The 12991-nt window shown below is 43.7% G+C and overlaps 1 long non-coding RNA gene across 3 annotated transcripts in view; it reads left to right on the forward strand.

The window, feature by feature from the left end:
- Positions 1–5930: 5930 nt before the first annotated feature.
- Positions 5931–12991, forward strand: part of LOC128575235 (uncharacterized) — a 28268-nt gene continuing 21207 nt past the window's right edge. For all 3 annotated transcript variants that reach the window (XR_008376961.1, XR_008376964.1, XR_008376970.1), the window contains exons 1-2: positions 5931–6082; positions 9447–9537. This is a non-coding gene — a long non-coding RNA (uncharacterized LOC128575235). The remainder of the gene's footprint in view (positions 6083–9446; positions 9538–12991) is intronic.

Consider the following 12991-nt stretch of genomic DNA (forward strand, 5'->3'; position numbering starts at 1 on the left):
GAAGAAGTACTCAAGTGCTCGCTTGTCCCAATGCTGCACCTGCAGACCCTTAGCTGCCTCCAGGGGCCAGCTCTTCCTCCTCGGGTCCTGGAATTATCTCTCATGTTCTTCATTGTCAAATGCCCCGTTTCTGGCTAATTTCACATCTTCCCCCAAAAGGAGAGGTGGCAATGGTGGTATTATTAACAACGTGCCACAGCTCTTCCGAATCACGAAACCATGTAACCCTTCTTGCTTGTTTCTAACGTGGTTTATTTAATTCTGGCTGACATTACTGGTAGTGCCACACCATACGCCAAGGACATTTCTAATGACACTTTCAAAGTTACTGTGCCATGCACCCTCCCAACATGCTCTGCTTGACCTCCCCACAGCCGTATTCACTGTGTGCATAGGAGGAGACCTCCCCCCAGCACTGACTGCAGCCCTGCCTTCTGTATGTGCCCGCCAGCAGGGGAGTATAAGTGAAGTGTGGAGAGCAGAGAGAAAGGTCCCATTCTTAAGGTAATATCTGTCCCTGCTCTAGCACAACTTAGGATGAGCTCAGAAGAACATAATGTCACCACATCAATTGAAGGCAATTGAGGACATTGATCAGAAAGACCTGTTGGCTTCACTGTGCAAGGGTATTGGGAGCCCCTGGTGGAGCGCCTGGCACACAGGGGGTGTGGGATTGCCTGGGCTCCACAGTGCGCGGGGGTGAGGGAGGCCTGCTGTCGCCTCTTGTGGCCTTCAGGTGCCATACGGCCAAGGCCGGTTCACACCTGCACCACCACGGGCAGGAGTCAGTGCACAGGCTCACACTTGTGCTCCAGCCCAAGGTCAGCAATAGATCCTCAGCAGCCCAGAGTCCTGACCTCTTCATGTGTCTGGCGTGAGTGAGAGTCGCCCCAAATCAGTGTGTCAACATCATTCTGCTGGACCATGACAAAACCCTACACCAGCCACAACCCCAGGTTGATGCTGCAGATATGAGGTGCAAAACTCCTCGGGGCATCTAGTCAATCCCAAAAGCGAGGTAGAGGATTAGAGAAAACCCAAAGGGAAGATTGAGGCTCTTGTGGGTCCTGGTGTCTGTTTGAGTATCCCTTCCTGCGTGGTTCTGCAGGCTTCAGCTGCTCCTGGGGACTACAGGGAGACCTGGAAATTTTCCAGGAAGCCACTCCAAGGTGCAGGACACCCCAGGCTTGGGGCCAGGCTCTCCTGGGTCTTAGAGAGGTTGGGCTTTGTGCATGAGGTTTCCTGATCCCAGCATCTTCCCCTGCACTCTTTTTTTTTTGCAGTTTTTGACCAGGGCTGGGTTTGAACCCACCACCGCTGGCATATGGGGCTGGTGCCCTACTCCTCTGAGCCACAGATGCCGCCCTTCCCCTCCACCCTTATTTCCTAAAAGATCTGCTATGACAGCAAGAAAGAAAAAAAGGGGTATGTTTGTGGGGGGTTTAATGAAAAAGTATGATATCATAGAAATCATCTATGTCTGAAAGACAGTCTTGGCCATTTGCAAGATACATTGGGTGTATATGTTAGTCCTTATCTGTATCTGACTCAGTTTCCTTATCTATAGAATGGGCATAAAAGCGATATTCAGTAAAACTCATAAAATAGTGTCAGAATTGATGAGATAATATATTAAAAATATTTTGAAAACTTGCAGGACCTATCCAAACATAGGTCGACACGTTTTAAAACAGGGAGATATGTTTTATGGATGTCTAAGTCCAACTGAGTTCTTTCAACTCATTTTTTCTTAAGTCATAATTTAGAATTTATGCTGATAGCATGATTTGAAATCTATGTCCTGAGTCCAATAAAAGGGTGCCATGGCCTCTTTTCTTATTCCCCTTGCCTCTTCTCAGAAAGATGCTTGGCTTTGAGTCCCTGGTACTGACCTGCCCTGACCACTAACTTCTCTGTGTTATATCTGCCTTGAAGTAAAGTAAACATAACATTCTTCTTATTTTCCTGACAGAAGTGTATTCTCAAATCTATCAGTTTTGATAAGACATACTTTACCTATATAACCTGAGTAAAAAAGGTGAACCAAGGATATGCCTGTAATCCCAGCATTTTGGGAAGCTGAGGTAGGAGGATCATTTGAGGCCAAGAGTTCAAGACCTACTTAGGCAACATAGGGAAACCCCATCTCTACAAAAAACAAAAAAATTAGCTAGGTGTTGTGGCATGTACCTGTAGTCCCAGCTATTAGGGAGGCTAAGGCAGGAGGATGGGTTGAGCCCAGGAGTTGGAGATTGTTGGGAGCTATGATCGAACCACTGTACTCCAGCATGGGTGATAGAGCAAGACCTGGTTTCTTAAAAGAAAAGAGAGAGAAGTGAATCAAGAGTACAGCCGTAAGTGACCCTGAGCTGAGCCTGTGGCAGATGGGTGAGAATATGAACCACAGACAGAATTTTCAAGTAAGGTTTGGTAGGCAGCCCTTACAATGGCCTCCAAGAATCCCCACCTTCTGGTGTTAACATTTTTTTCTCTGATCTCCTCCCCTTGAGAGTGAGCTGGCTTGCTGGCTTGCTTCTAATGAACAGAATACAGAAAGGGGCATGGGATGTCACTTGGGTGGCTGTAACTTTCATCTTCCTAGCAGATGCTATCTCTGTCTTTGGGCATTGATGAAGCAAGTGACCATGTTGGAAAGGCCACCGTGGCAGGAAACTGAAGGCAGCCAGCAGCCCTCAGGAAACTGAATTCTGTCACCAACTACACGATCCTGGGAATGGGTCCTTTTCTGGTTAAATCTTCTCATGGGATTTCCCTTCTGCCTGATGCTCTGATTGCAGCAGTGAGTCTGTGAGAAACTGTAAGAAAATAAGTGTGTATATTTCAGGTTGCTAATTTTGTTTAATTTGTTATGTAGCTATAGATGATACATAAGGTTAAAAAATTCTCAGAATTAATAAATGTCAACTTCAAACACAAACCCTGCACAAGATTACATCATCTTCATTCTCTTTAAACAGCACAGGTTAATTCTGTTCTGATGATTACTGTTACTAGTACACTTACAAAATTATCCCAGAAATTCATTTTAAATATATTTAAAGCTTCGGGAATAATGATTTTTTATTAAATTTATCAGCACATCTAACATGAACTCACGGTCTATGTTCTAAACTGATTCTTCTACTCAACTCCCTTATTTCTGCCAGAAAAATGATGACATTTGAATTCATCTTAGAGACTTCCCATCTGTTCATTGTACAGTTGAAATGCACCAGAGTTCCCGAGAGATTGAGTGATGGCCCCCGCAGCCATGCAGCTTGTTAGAGGCAGAGGCAGCTCCTGATTCCAGCTCTTTCTGGCAGGTCCTCCCCTTTGTCTCTCTCAATCACCAAATGTTTCCAATTCTTCTGTGGTCAGGCTCAGACCCCCATCTCCGTCCTCGCTGCCATTGCCCCAGCCGCCTCTCCCATCCCAAGCCTCTTTACTCAGGACCCGCTGTACCCCTCCAATACGCACTGCATCAGATTAACCTCCCCAAAACCTCACTTTCAGCAGACCCTTCCTTTGTTTGAGTATCTCTAAAGCCCACCTGTTGCTTTCTGAGTCCAGTCGAAAGCCTCCAGCTTCCTTTCCCCATCCTCCTGAAACTGGCCCCAGCTCACTCCTCCCACTCCTTCCTTCTCTACAGCAACACACTTCTCCCTTCTCCCCACTTCTTGCTTTTTCTGAAAAAAATTAGTTTGTGCTCTCCTCTAAAGCTTTTCCTTCTTCTTTCTCATTCCTTAATAAACAATTCTAAAGACTGTCTTAAGCTTCATTTTCTTTTTCTTTTTTTTTTTTTGAGACAGAGTCTGGTCTGTCACCCTGGGTAGAGTACGGTGGAGTCACAGCTCACAGCAACCTCCAACTCTTGGGCTCAAGCGATCCTCTTGCCTCAGCCTCCCAAGTAGCTGGGACTATAGGCACCTGCCACAATGCCCAGCTAGCTTTTCCAGTTAAGCTTCATTTTCTTCTACATTTAAGGAATGTAATTACAATACACTGTACTGCACTTACAAATCATGTTTATTGTCTGTCTCCTCCTACAGATCAGAGGCCCTGTGACAGCAGGGATTTTTTTTTTACCATGTGTTCCCTGCTGCCCTCCCAGAGCCTAAAATACCTGGAGCAATAGTCAATATATCTTTGAATTAATAAGTGAAATTTCACTGGCTCTATGAAATTCTCCCTCCCACTATCTTTTCTTTTTCTGCAAATACCAAAACAGTCGGGTGTTTTAGCACTTTATTGGGCTTTGTTTTGCGGGTATTAAGCTTCTCCAAGTTATAGGATTGGTATGTGTGTTTCTGTATGTTCAATATATTTGCCGTTCAATGTTCAAGAAGCATACCTCCTCCTACCCCCTATCTATTCCCCTAGACCACAGGGCTGGACATGAGGCTCAGGCTGGGTTGACGATAGAGCCCTGTTCCCCTAGACCAGTGGTTCTCAACCTTCCTAATGCCACGACCCTTTAATACAGTTCCTCATGTTGTGGTGACCCCCAACCATAAAATTATTTTTGTTGCTACTTCGTAACTGTAATTTTGCTACTGTTATGAATCATAATGTAAATATCTGATATTCAGGATGTATTTTCATTGTTACAAAGGGGTTGCGACCCACAGGTTGAGACCACTGCACTAGACAGAGAATGGTCAAGGGATGTGGGTAAGACCCATGCAAGGAAAGCAGGAGGCTTCCCTGGGGCCGTTCTGTTCAGGTTCCTCCAGCTTTTCCTTCAATTCCATGAGCTATCCTTCCCCCAAGTGCTCCTTTTTGCTTAAGTTGGTTTGAATTAGGTTTCTGTCACATGCAACATCAAGAGTCTTTGTCTTGTATTTTCCTTATATTTTTCACTTCCATGCATTTGGTTGAATGTAGACTTATTCCACATTCTAAGTTACAGGTAATCCAATATAATGTATTTTTCTCTGTTATGCATGTAGTGAGTTATCATTACATGGAAAAGTGTATCAATACCCAATTATGTGGCCTGGCATAACCTATATGAGAAACTCAAGATAATAGCAATGTTGAGAATGATGAAGGAAGAAAATAAATGCCAAAGGCTACTTTTAAGCATATTGTAGAGTATATTCCTTGTGGTTCTGCTTTCCAGAAGGAAGAATTTGAACCCATAGAAAGCAAGCATAGGTCTGTTTTAGTAAAGACTTGTTGCCGTTTTCTGAGCTCTGTAAATTCTGGTTCAGCTTTTTATAGCTTGGCTGTTTCCTACCACTATAGTCTCATTTTCATCACCCAGATAAACGAATGATGAGAACTTATTTCTCAAGATTGAGGATTTTTTTTGTTTTAGATAATGCGTGTAACTAATTTAGCCCAGTTTCTTTAGGAAGCAGAGCTTAAGGCCAAGGCTTATGTACTAACTCTTTCATGGGCCAGGGAGGCCAGCGGGAAGGAGATAGCACACCACCGTGCATGGTCAGGAGGGCCATAGTTTTGTAGCAAGCGCAGCTGATGTTTGGTTCTCGCAGCTCCACTTCCCAGTGGCCTGCAGCTCTCCCGTAACTCTCTGTATAGCCTTATCTGGGTGGAGGCAGGGAGGACACATCACTTCCCACTCCCATTGAGGACAGTATGCCCTCAGAGTGTCTGTTCCCTGCAAATCCAGGGTGCATGACCTAGGCTCTCTGAAAGGTGACACTGGGGGTCCCACTGTGTGAACTATAAAAAGTCATTGTCTTCAGCACGATGGGCTAACCAGGTGAGCTATGGCATGGGCCTGGGCACAGAGAGATCTCACAGAATATCCTATCTCAGTGGCAGCAAGAAGTCCCAGAGCAGGAAAGGATAGGTCCATGCAGTGGGAAATGAGGTTACGTTAGGTCATGTCCAGCAGTGACCTGAGAGATTGCAAACAGCTTGTTGCATCCAGACCAGTCAGCTAAGCAGGTAGAGTGCCATAACAAAGTGATCCCCAGACAGGCAGCAATAAGCCTCCCACCCACCATGAAAAAATTGTTGCCTAAGCTGGACACCTTTCTGATTCAAGCAACCCTCCTGCCTCACCATCCCGAGTAGCTGGGACTACAGGTGCACATCACTTCATCAGCTAAATGTGAGTGTTATTATTGCTCTCCTTGTTTTTCCTGCTCAGTGGTGTAGGGAACCATCTGCCTGCGTTACATGCATATTGTTGACCACTCACTTGCCAAATTCCCTTTTTCTAAACACCACCAATGGCGACTGAGACTTTATTCCTATTTGTGCTTATGCTCAGTATCTTAGACATTTGGCTTTGGGCTGAGTCCTTAATGCATCAGTGCCTTTCTCATTTCTATAATGGGCTGGGGCATCTTGGTTTCTTTTTCCCTACTGAAACTTTAAAACTACTTATTCACCCACTTCTGCCCTTTTCAAGATTGGGCTTCAGGAAAATCTAAAAGTAGGCTGCTGGTTGGACTCTGGCCCCTACCTACCTACGAGGCAGCAGCCACACCTATAAGGGAGATGACCCCACAAAATATGTTTACCATGAAGTGTGCAATTCTTCATGTAGATATTTAATTTCTCAAAGCAATTCCACACAAGATTTCCCAAATCTGGCCATTGGCCAAGGAGTGTGAGTTACTAGCCTTTTTATTACCGTGGGATCATTTGTAGTGGCTTTAAAAACTGTCTCAATATATGAATTTCCTTGAACTAAAACAAAAAATAGAACTTAAAAGTTCCAGCTGTCTGAACATTTTCTACTTAGAAAAAAATAAAATGAATTAGACAGGAAGATCATGGTACATGACTCATGGTAAACAAACACTAAACACATGTTATTTTAATCATCCTGTACAAAAGTCAGGAAATTGTATGAATCTAAAAAAGAATTATTAAGAAAGGACAAATGAAGGATACGTAGAAGACTAATCTGAATGTTTTATTATTTCAAATTATTAATTTATGTAACTTCAAATAGCCACATCAATCCAGAATTCAGAACATTTATGTACCTTGCAATCTACCTCAGTTTTACCCTGTGGGACTTTAGTTAATGGAAGTGTCTACTTATGAAAAAGCCCATGAACTTTTTACAACCACATCCTATTCTGAATGATCAGAATCATAACCCACTGTTCCTCTAACAAGCAATATCACAAAAATCGATAGAGTCCTAACTGTATATCATGCATGCTTTCTGCTAAATGTTCTAGTACACAGGATGATGTTGTTATCATCCTTGCCTTAATGGAATCTTCAATCTAGTTAAATAAGTGGACATTATGCATGTGATGGTTAATTTTGTGTCAATTTGACTGGACGAAGGGATCCCCAGATAGCTGCTATGTCTGCAATGGTGTTTCTAGAAGACATTAGTATTTAAATCCATAGAATGAGTAAAGGATGGATATTATTCTATCCTTTGAAGTCCAAATAAAACAAAAGAGGTAGAAGAAGAGCAAATTTACTCTCTGCTTGAGCTGGGACATACATCTTCTCTTGCCCTTGGAAACTCACTGGTGCTTCTGATTCTTGGGGCTTTGGTTTGAACTGGATCAGCAGCACTGCTTTTCTGGGCTCCAGCTTGCAGACAGTTGGCAGCCAGGGGACTTCTTAGCCTCCATGGCCATTGAATAGCCTAAGACTTAAATGAACTCTTCTTTCCAATCCTGTTTTGAGACTGAATTCTACATCTGTAAGGAAAAATGGATGCCTCAAAACTCCCAAAGCTGTCCTCCTCCTCCCAACCCTGTGTCTGTTGGACCCCTGAGCCTCCTTCTGGGCGTCCTTCACAACCCCCCTGGAAACACTTGCTCCCTTGTCCATCGTCCCCAGTGGCTGTGAGCCAAATCAGTGTTGACTAAATAACTGAAAAATGTGTCTTCACCTTACTTCATAAAACTCATCACTGCCATCACATTTTTAGCTTCTATGAAGTTATTTAGAAACTATCACTCTGATTTTATTTTAAATTATCCTCATAAGGATTTTTTATGTCACTGGGCCAGAGACCAGGAGATGCAGACCAAAGACTAGGGGAGCTCTTTATCATAACGAAGTTTATCATTAATTAGAGATTGCAAGGGTAAAGACAGAGTTTGCCGTCTTAACAGTACCAGTGTCTGTACATTATAATTATAAGCCAGTTTCTAAATCAAAAATAAATGTTTTAATTATAGCTGAAACTAAGTATGGAATTAAAGTATTTAAACAGAAATTTCCCTACTATCATAAAATCCATTGCCATAATCTTAGAAGCATGAAATGTATCTTATTTTGTATTCTTAACACCTAGTGTAGTGTTCAGAGACAGTGTCCCTATCTTCTACCCAGGATGACTTGCAAAGGTAAACTTTAGGGAAAGGAATGGAGGAGCCTTTGCTGATGGATACAATCCCCACTTGGTGGCCATAGCTCAGGAGGAGCTCCTAAAACTTCCTGTAAAATGCCAAACCACGAACAGCATCTGAAAGCAGGGAGAATGGAGCAAAAGGTGCCATGAGCTAAGCATGAACCCAGAGGCTGCAGAGACCCAGCAGAAGATGAGGCAGGGCTTAACGGATGCTCCTCGTCCCTGGGAGACAATCCACTCTACATGGATGGTGCAGCGCCGGGCCTGGACTGAATCAGGGAGCTCCTGGTTGGACTGAACATGCCCCCTGCATGGCAGACATTTGGAATACAAAGAAACTTTTGGCTGCTGTTTTTTGTGTGATGCCCCAAAATCAATGATAGGAGTTTTCTTGTCTTTCAAATAAAGCCACCCATTGCTGCATTGTAAATATGATGCTTGCAAGTGAGGAATTGTGCCAGGTACTTACTGTGATCTTAAGGAAGATAATTTCACAAGCTGCTCACCTAGCTGCTCACCAAGAGCCCAAGCCAACAAACTGCCTCATCCTCGTGAAGGTTCCTGGGCCCCCAGGAACGTTTGCATGCAAGCTTTTTAGTACTTTGACCAATGTCTTTAAGTTGCTAGCACAAGTAGTGGTAGTGATAGAAAAGCCTTCCTTCTCTAAATGTCATGGTCACAGGCAGGCTGGCATGCATGGTATTTTGAAAAATAAAAAGTATCAAGCTAGGTGTGGTGGCTCATGCCTGTATTCCCAGCACTTTGGGAGGTCAAGGGAGGTGAATTGCTTTAGCTCAGGAGTTGGAGACCGGCCTAACAAAGAGCCAGACCCTGTTTCTACTTTAAAAAAAAAAAAAAAGAAAGAAAGAAAAGGAAAGAAAGAAAAAGAAAGAAAGGAAAACTAGCTGGGCATCATGACATCATGACAGACATCTGTAGTCCAGCTACTCAGTAGGCTGAGGCAAGAGGATCACTTGAGCCCAAGAGTTTGAAGTTGCTGTGAGCTACAATGATGCCATGGCACTCTAAAAAGAAAGAAAGAAAAATAAGACTTTCATCATTTAAAAATGAGGGGACTTCATGTTAAGAACCTTGCTTTACATTTTTCCCTGATCTCACTGAGTCCGTATTCCCCCAGGGTGGCTTCAGCTGGAGGTGGGGAGCAGCTGCCTCCCTCAGACGGCGTGTGCACCTTCCAACTCACCACTGGTCCCATCACTCTGGATTAGGTAACTGGCCTTGTGGAGCTGTAGCTTATCAGAATGCCCATGTTGTTTTTCTTAGAGTAGAAGTTCTCGTTACCTGTAACTCTAGCCCACATCTCCCTTGTTTACAGCCGGCCCAGCCCCTCTAGCCTAAGACGTCCTCATGCATTTCCCTGTGCGACACTTTGTTTTACTTTTAGTGCCAGATACCTTCAGTTTCTTGTTCCTCTCACCTGCCTCCTCTACTCTGGAGAGTATCTGATATTATGAAATGTATTTTGCTCACTATTAGCACATTCCATGGTTCCCATATCTCAAAATGCCTCTCTATGTGAGACAGATCATTTTCTTCAACTGGTACATCTGAGATTTCAGTGCAAACAGTGGATATCTATAAAAGTCTGACACCTGCAGCTTAGCTCAGTGAAAAATGATTTGGCAAAAGTATCCTCAGCATGGGTGTGGGAGCAGGAAGGAGGGACGGATACACAGAATTATCAATTTCCACGATTTGTGGCATAATATTCATATTCATGATTTATTAGTTACAATGTTGGATGTTTTTGTGTCCTGAGGATCTTTTTCATTGCCAGAGTTTATAGTTGCAAAGCAATTAAAACCCAGAAATAAAGCAAGCTGAATCTATTGGTGGCTGTACCAGGCCCCACAGTTTTTCTTTGAGGATGAGCTGGAGATAAAAAGGTGTCACCTTCCTTTCCATTCAACAATAAATTGTTTTTTCTTTTTTTTTGTAGAGACAGAGTCTCACTTTATGGCCCTCGGGTAGAGTGCTGTGGCCTCACACAGCTCACAGCAACCTCCAACTCCTGGGCTTAAGCGATTCTCTTGCCTCAGCCTCCCAAGTAGCTGGGACTACAGGCACCCACCACAATGCCCAGCTATTTTTTGGTTTTGCAGTTTGGCCGGGGCCAGGTTTGAACCCGCCACCCTCCGTATATGGGGCCGGCGCCTTACCGACTGAGCCACAGGCGCCGCCCTGTTTTTTCTTTTAATACTTGTCTGTTTGTGGTTGCAGTGGGAGAAAGATAGTTGCTAGAGATGTTAGACTTGGGGTAAATATTTGTTAATTGGATGAATGTGTGTACATGAGACGTAACATCCTGAAGGTTGACTATGCGCAGAGCATATTTAGTGGTCATCACAAGACGGTGTTGAGAAAGGCAGGTGTTAGGATGGCCCAGGTGAACCATGCAAACCCAGTGGCCTCAGTTACTGACCAAAACTGGAGGGGAGGACTAGGAGGACAAAAAAAGAAAAAGAACCAGGAAAAAGAGGGACAAGTAACTGACTTTATACTGTTGGTCATTTTCCAGGATGTTTTGCCTGTAGGAGGCGTAATCACAGAATAATCAGGGTGTTGGTCTGTCACTAATACCTCCATTATACAAAGAAGAAAAGGAATAAAAGAAAGTATTTATCAGTTCTACTCACTTAAAGAGAAAAGGCCTGACTTAAATCTACAAACATAAAACTATAAAATTGTTCACACATTTAATCCGCTGCCATCAGGTTACAGTTTGTGGGCTCTAGGTGTTCCACACTGCAGCCTGCCATGCCCAAGAAATGCAGCTCAAGAAAGCCTGAAGATTGCTGTGCGTGCCCAGCTGTATTCATCACCATTTCCCCCTTTGCCTACTGGAAATCATCCAAAGGCAACAAACAGAATTAAAAGAAAAAGTGTACCCCATTTTCGGTGGAAGTAGGAGACAAGTATATTCTTCAGACTCTAAAATATGTAAAAGGCCACGAAATGCAGCTGATTTAGTGAGAGGAAGAAGGGGAAACATAGAGGCCTCACTGGGTGAGACGGCCCAGGGACGAAGATGCCAGAGCCAGCAAAAAATATGGTAATGAAAGTGAGGGGCATATCCCGAGGGGTAAGCGCTTTCCCCATATAACGGATTGTGTTATTTGTTCAAAATATTGACTGACCCTCCCTACCAGTCTCTTTCTCACCTTCCTGACCCTTCTGTTCCTTTCTAAACAGAGCGATCCTGGCTAAAGGTTGATATTTCCCACCCCTCTAGCTTCAGCTTGGCCAGGAAACTTGCTTTGGCTAATGAAAGGCGAGTGAAGCGATGAGTTCCACTTCTGAGCAGAAGCTGTAAAGAGCCACCCTATGGTTCTGATCACTCGCATCCCCCTCTGCCATAGACCAGTGGTGTCCCAGAGCAGCGTTCTTGAATCAAGAGGTTGCACTGAACAGTGTAGTCAACCCTCAGGTCACCTTCCATGGCAGTAAAATGAGTGAGAAATAAGCTTTTCATGAGCCACTAAGATTTTGTAGTGATTCGTTATTACCATGTGACTGAGCCTAAGCAAACTGATAAGTTTTCAGCAGGAGGTACAGCAATTGTGAATAGCAGAAGTCCCCTTGGATCTGGGTTGGTTCAGAACAGCAGAGATAATAGGTCTGTGTGCATAAGGCAATGTGTGCAGGGGGAAGTCTGCCACTGGAGCAGCAGGTAGCCCAGAAAACCAGGGAGAAATATCCTCATTTTATCATTGCTCTTGGTAGGGCACAAGTAGATATCGTCTAAAGGAAGACAGGATGAAGGTTAGTAAATAAGGTTATAATTAGGAAGAGCAAAATAAAACAAAAGTAAAATCCTTCCTAAATATTAGAATAACAACAGGCTAAAATTGAAACAAAGAGTCCATAGAATGGAAAACGAAAGCAGCATGAAAATAAAAAACACAAAATAATTTTTTTGTTGCTGTTGCTGTTTGGCCGGAGCTGGTTCAAACCTGCCACCCTCTATATGTGGGACCGGTGCCCTACTCACTGAGCCACGGCGATGCCCAAAACATAAAATAATATTACAGAACAAAACCCAATGGGCTAGATGCACAAGTGAAGAAAATGACATTCCAATTTGATCACTGTGTTGTGCAGACTCTGGGCACATCCCACCCGTGATCTCAGCCTCCTGGAGTATATGCCCTTGTGTGGTGCCTGCTACCTCAGTATGTGGGGGGGTTGGGAGGGGACGGGGGGAAACTATAACTTCTTCTAACAAGTAGAAAATGGAAAATATAATTAATTGTTATTTAAGTCTTTGACTCACTAGCCAACTCCCTCTGGAAAGATTTCTTACAGGCTTGATGAATTAAGCAGCCATGTTGGGAAAGCCATTGCAGCAAGCAAGAGCAGGTGGACCCTAGAGGGCAGCCTCTGGGAGCTGATGGTGGCCTTCAACTTCCAGCCAACAGGGAGCTGGAACCCTCAGTACTACAACTGCAAGCACACAAATTCTGCAGATAGCCAAAGGGAGCTTGGAAGACCATTCTCCCCCAACCAAGCCTCCAGCTTAACCAATGCCTCAAGTGCAGCCTCGTAAGACCATATTGTTCAAGGCTCTAATTTGTTATGCAACAATTAAAAAAAAAATACACTCACAAGGCAAATTCAATTCCATGCTGTGTACAAGAGATGTAGGCAAAAGAAAATTATTTT

This window comes from Nycticebus coucang, chromosome 1 (genome assembly GCF_027406575.1).
Source record: "Nycticebus coucang isolate mNycCou1 chromosome 1, mNycCou1.pri, whole genome shotgun sequence".
Taxonomy (NCBI): domain Eukaryota; kingdom Metazoa; phylum Chordata; class Mammalia; order Primates; family Lorisidae; genus Nycticebus; species Nycticebus coucang.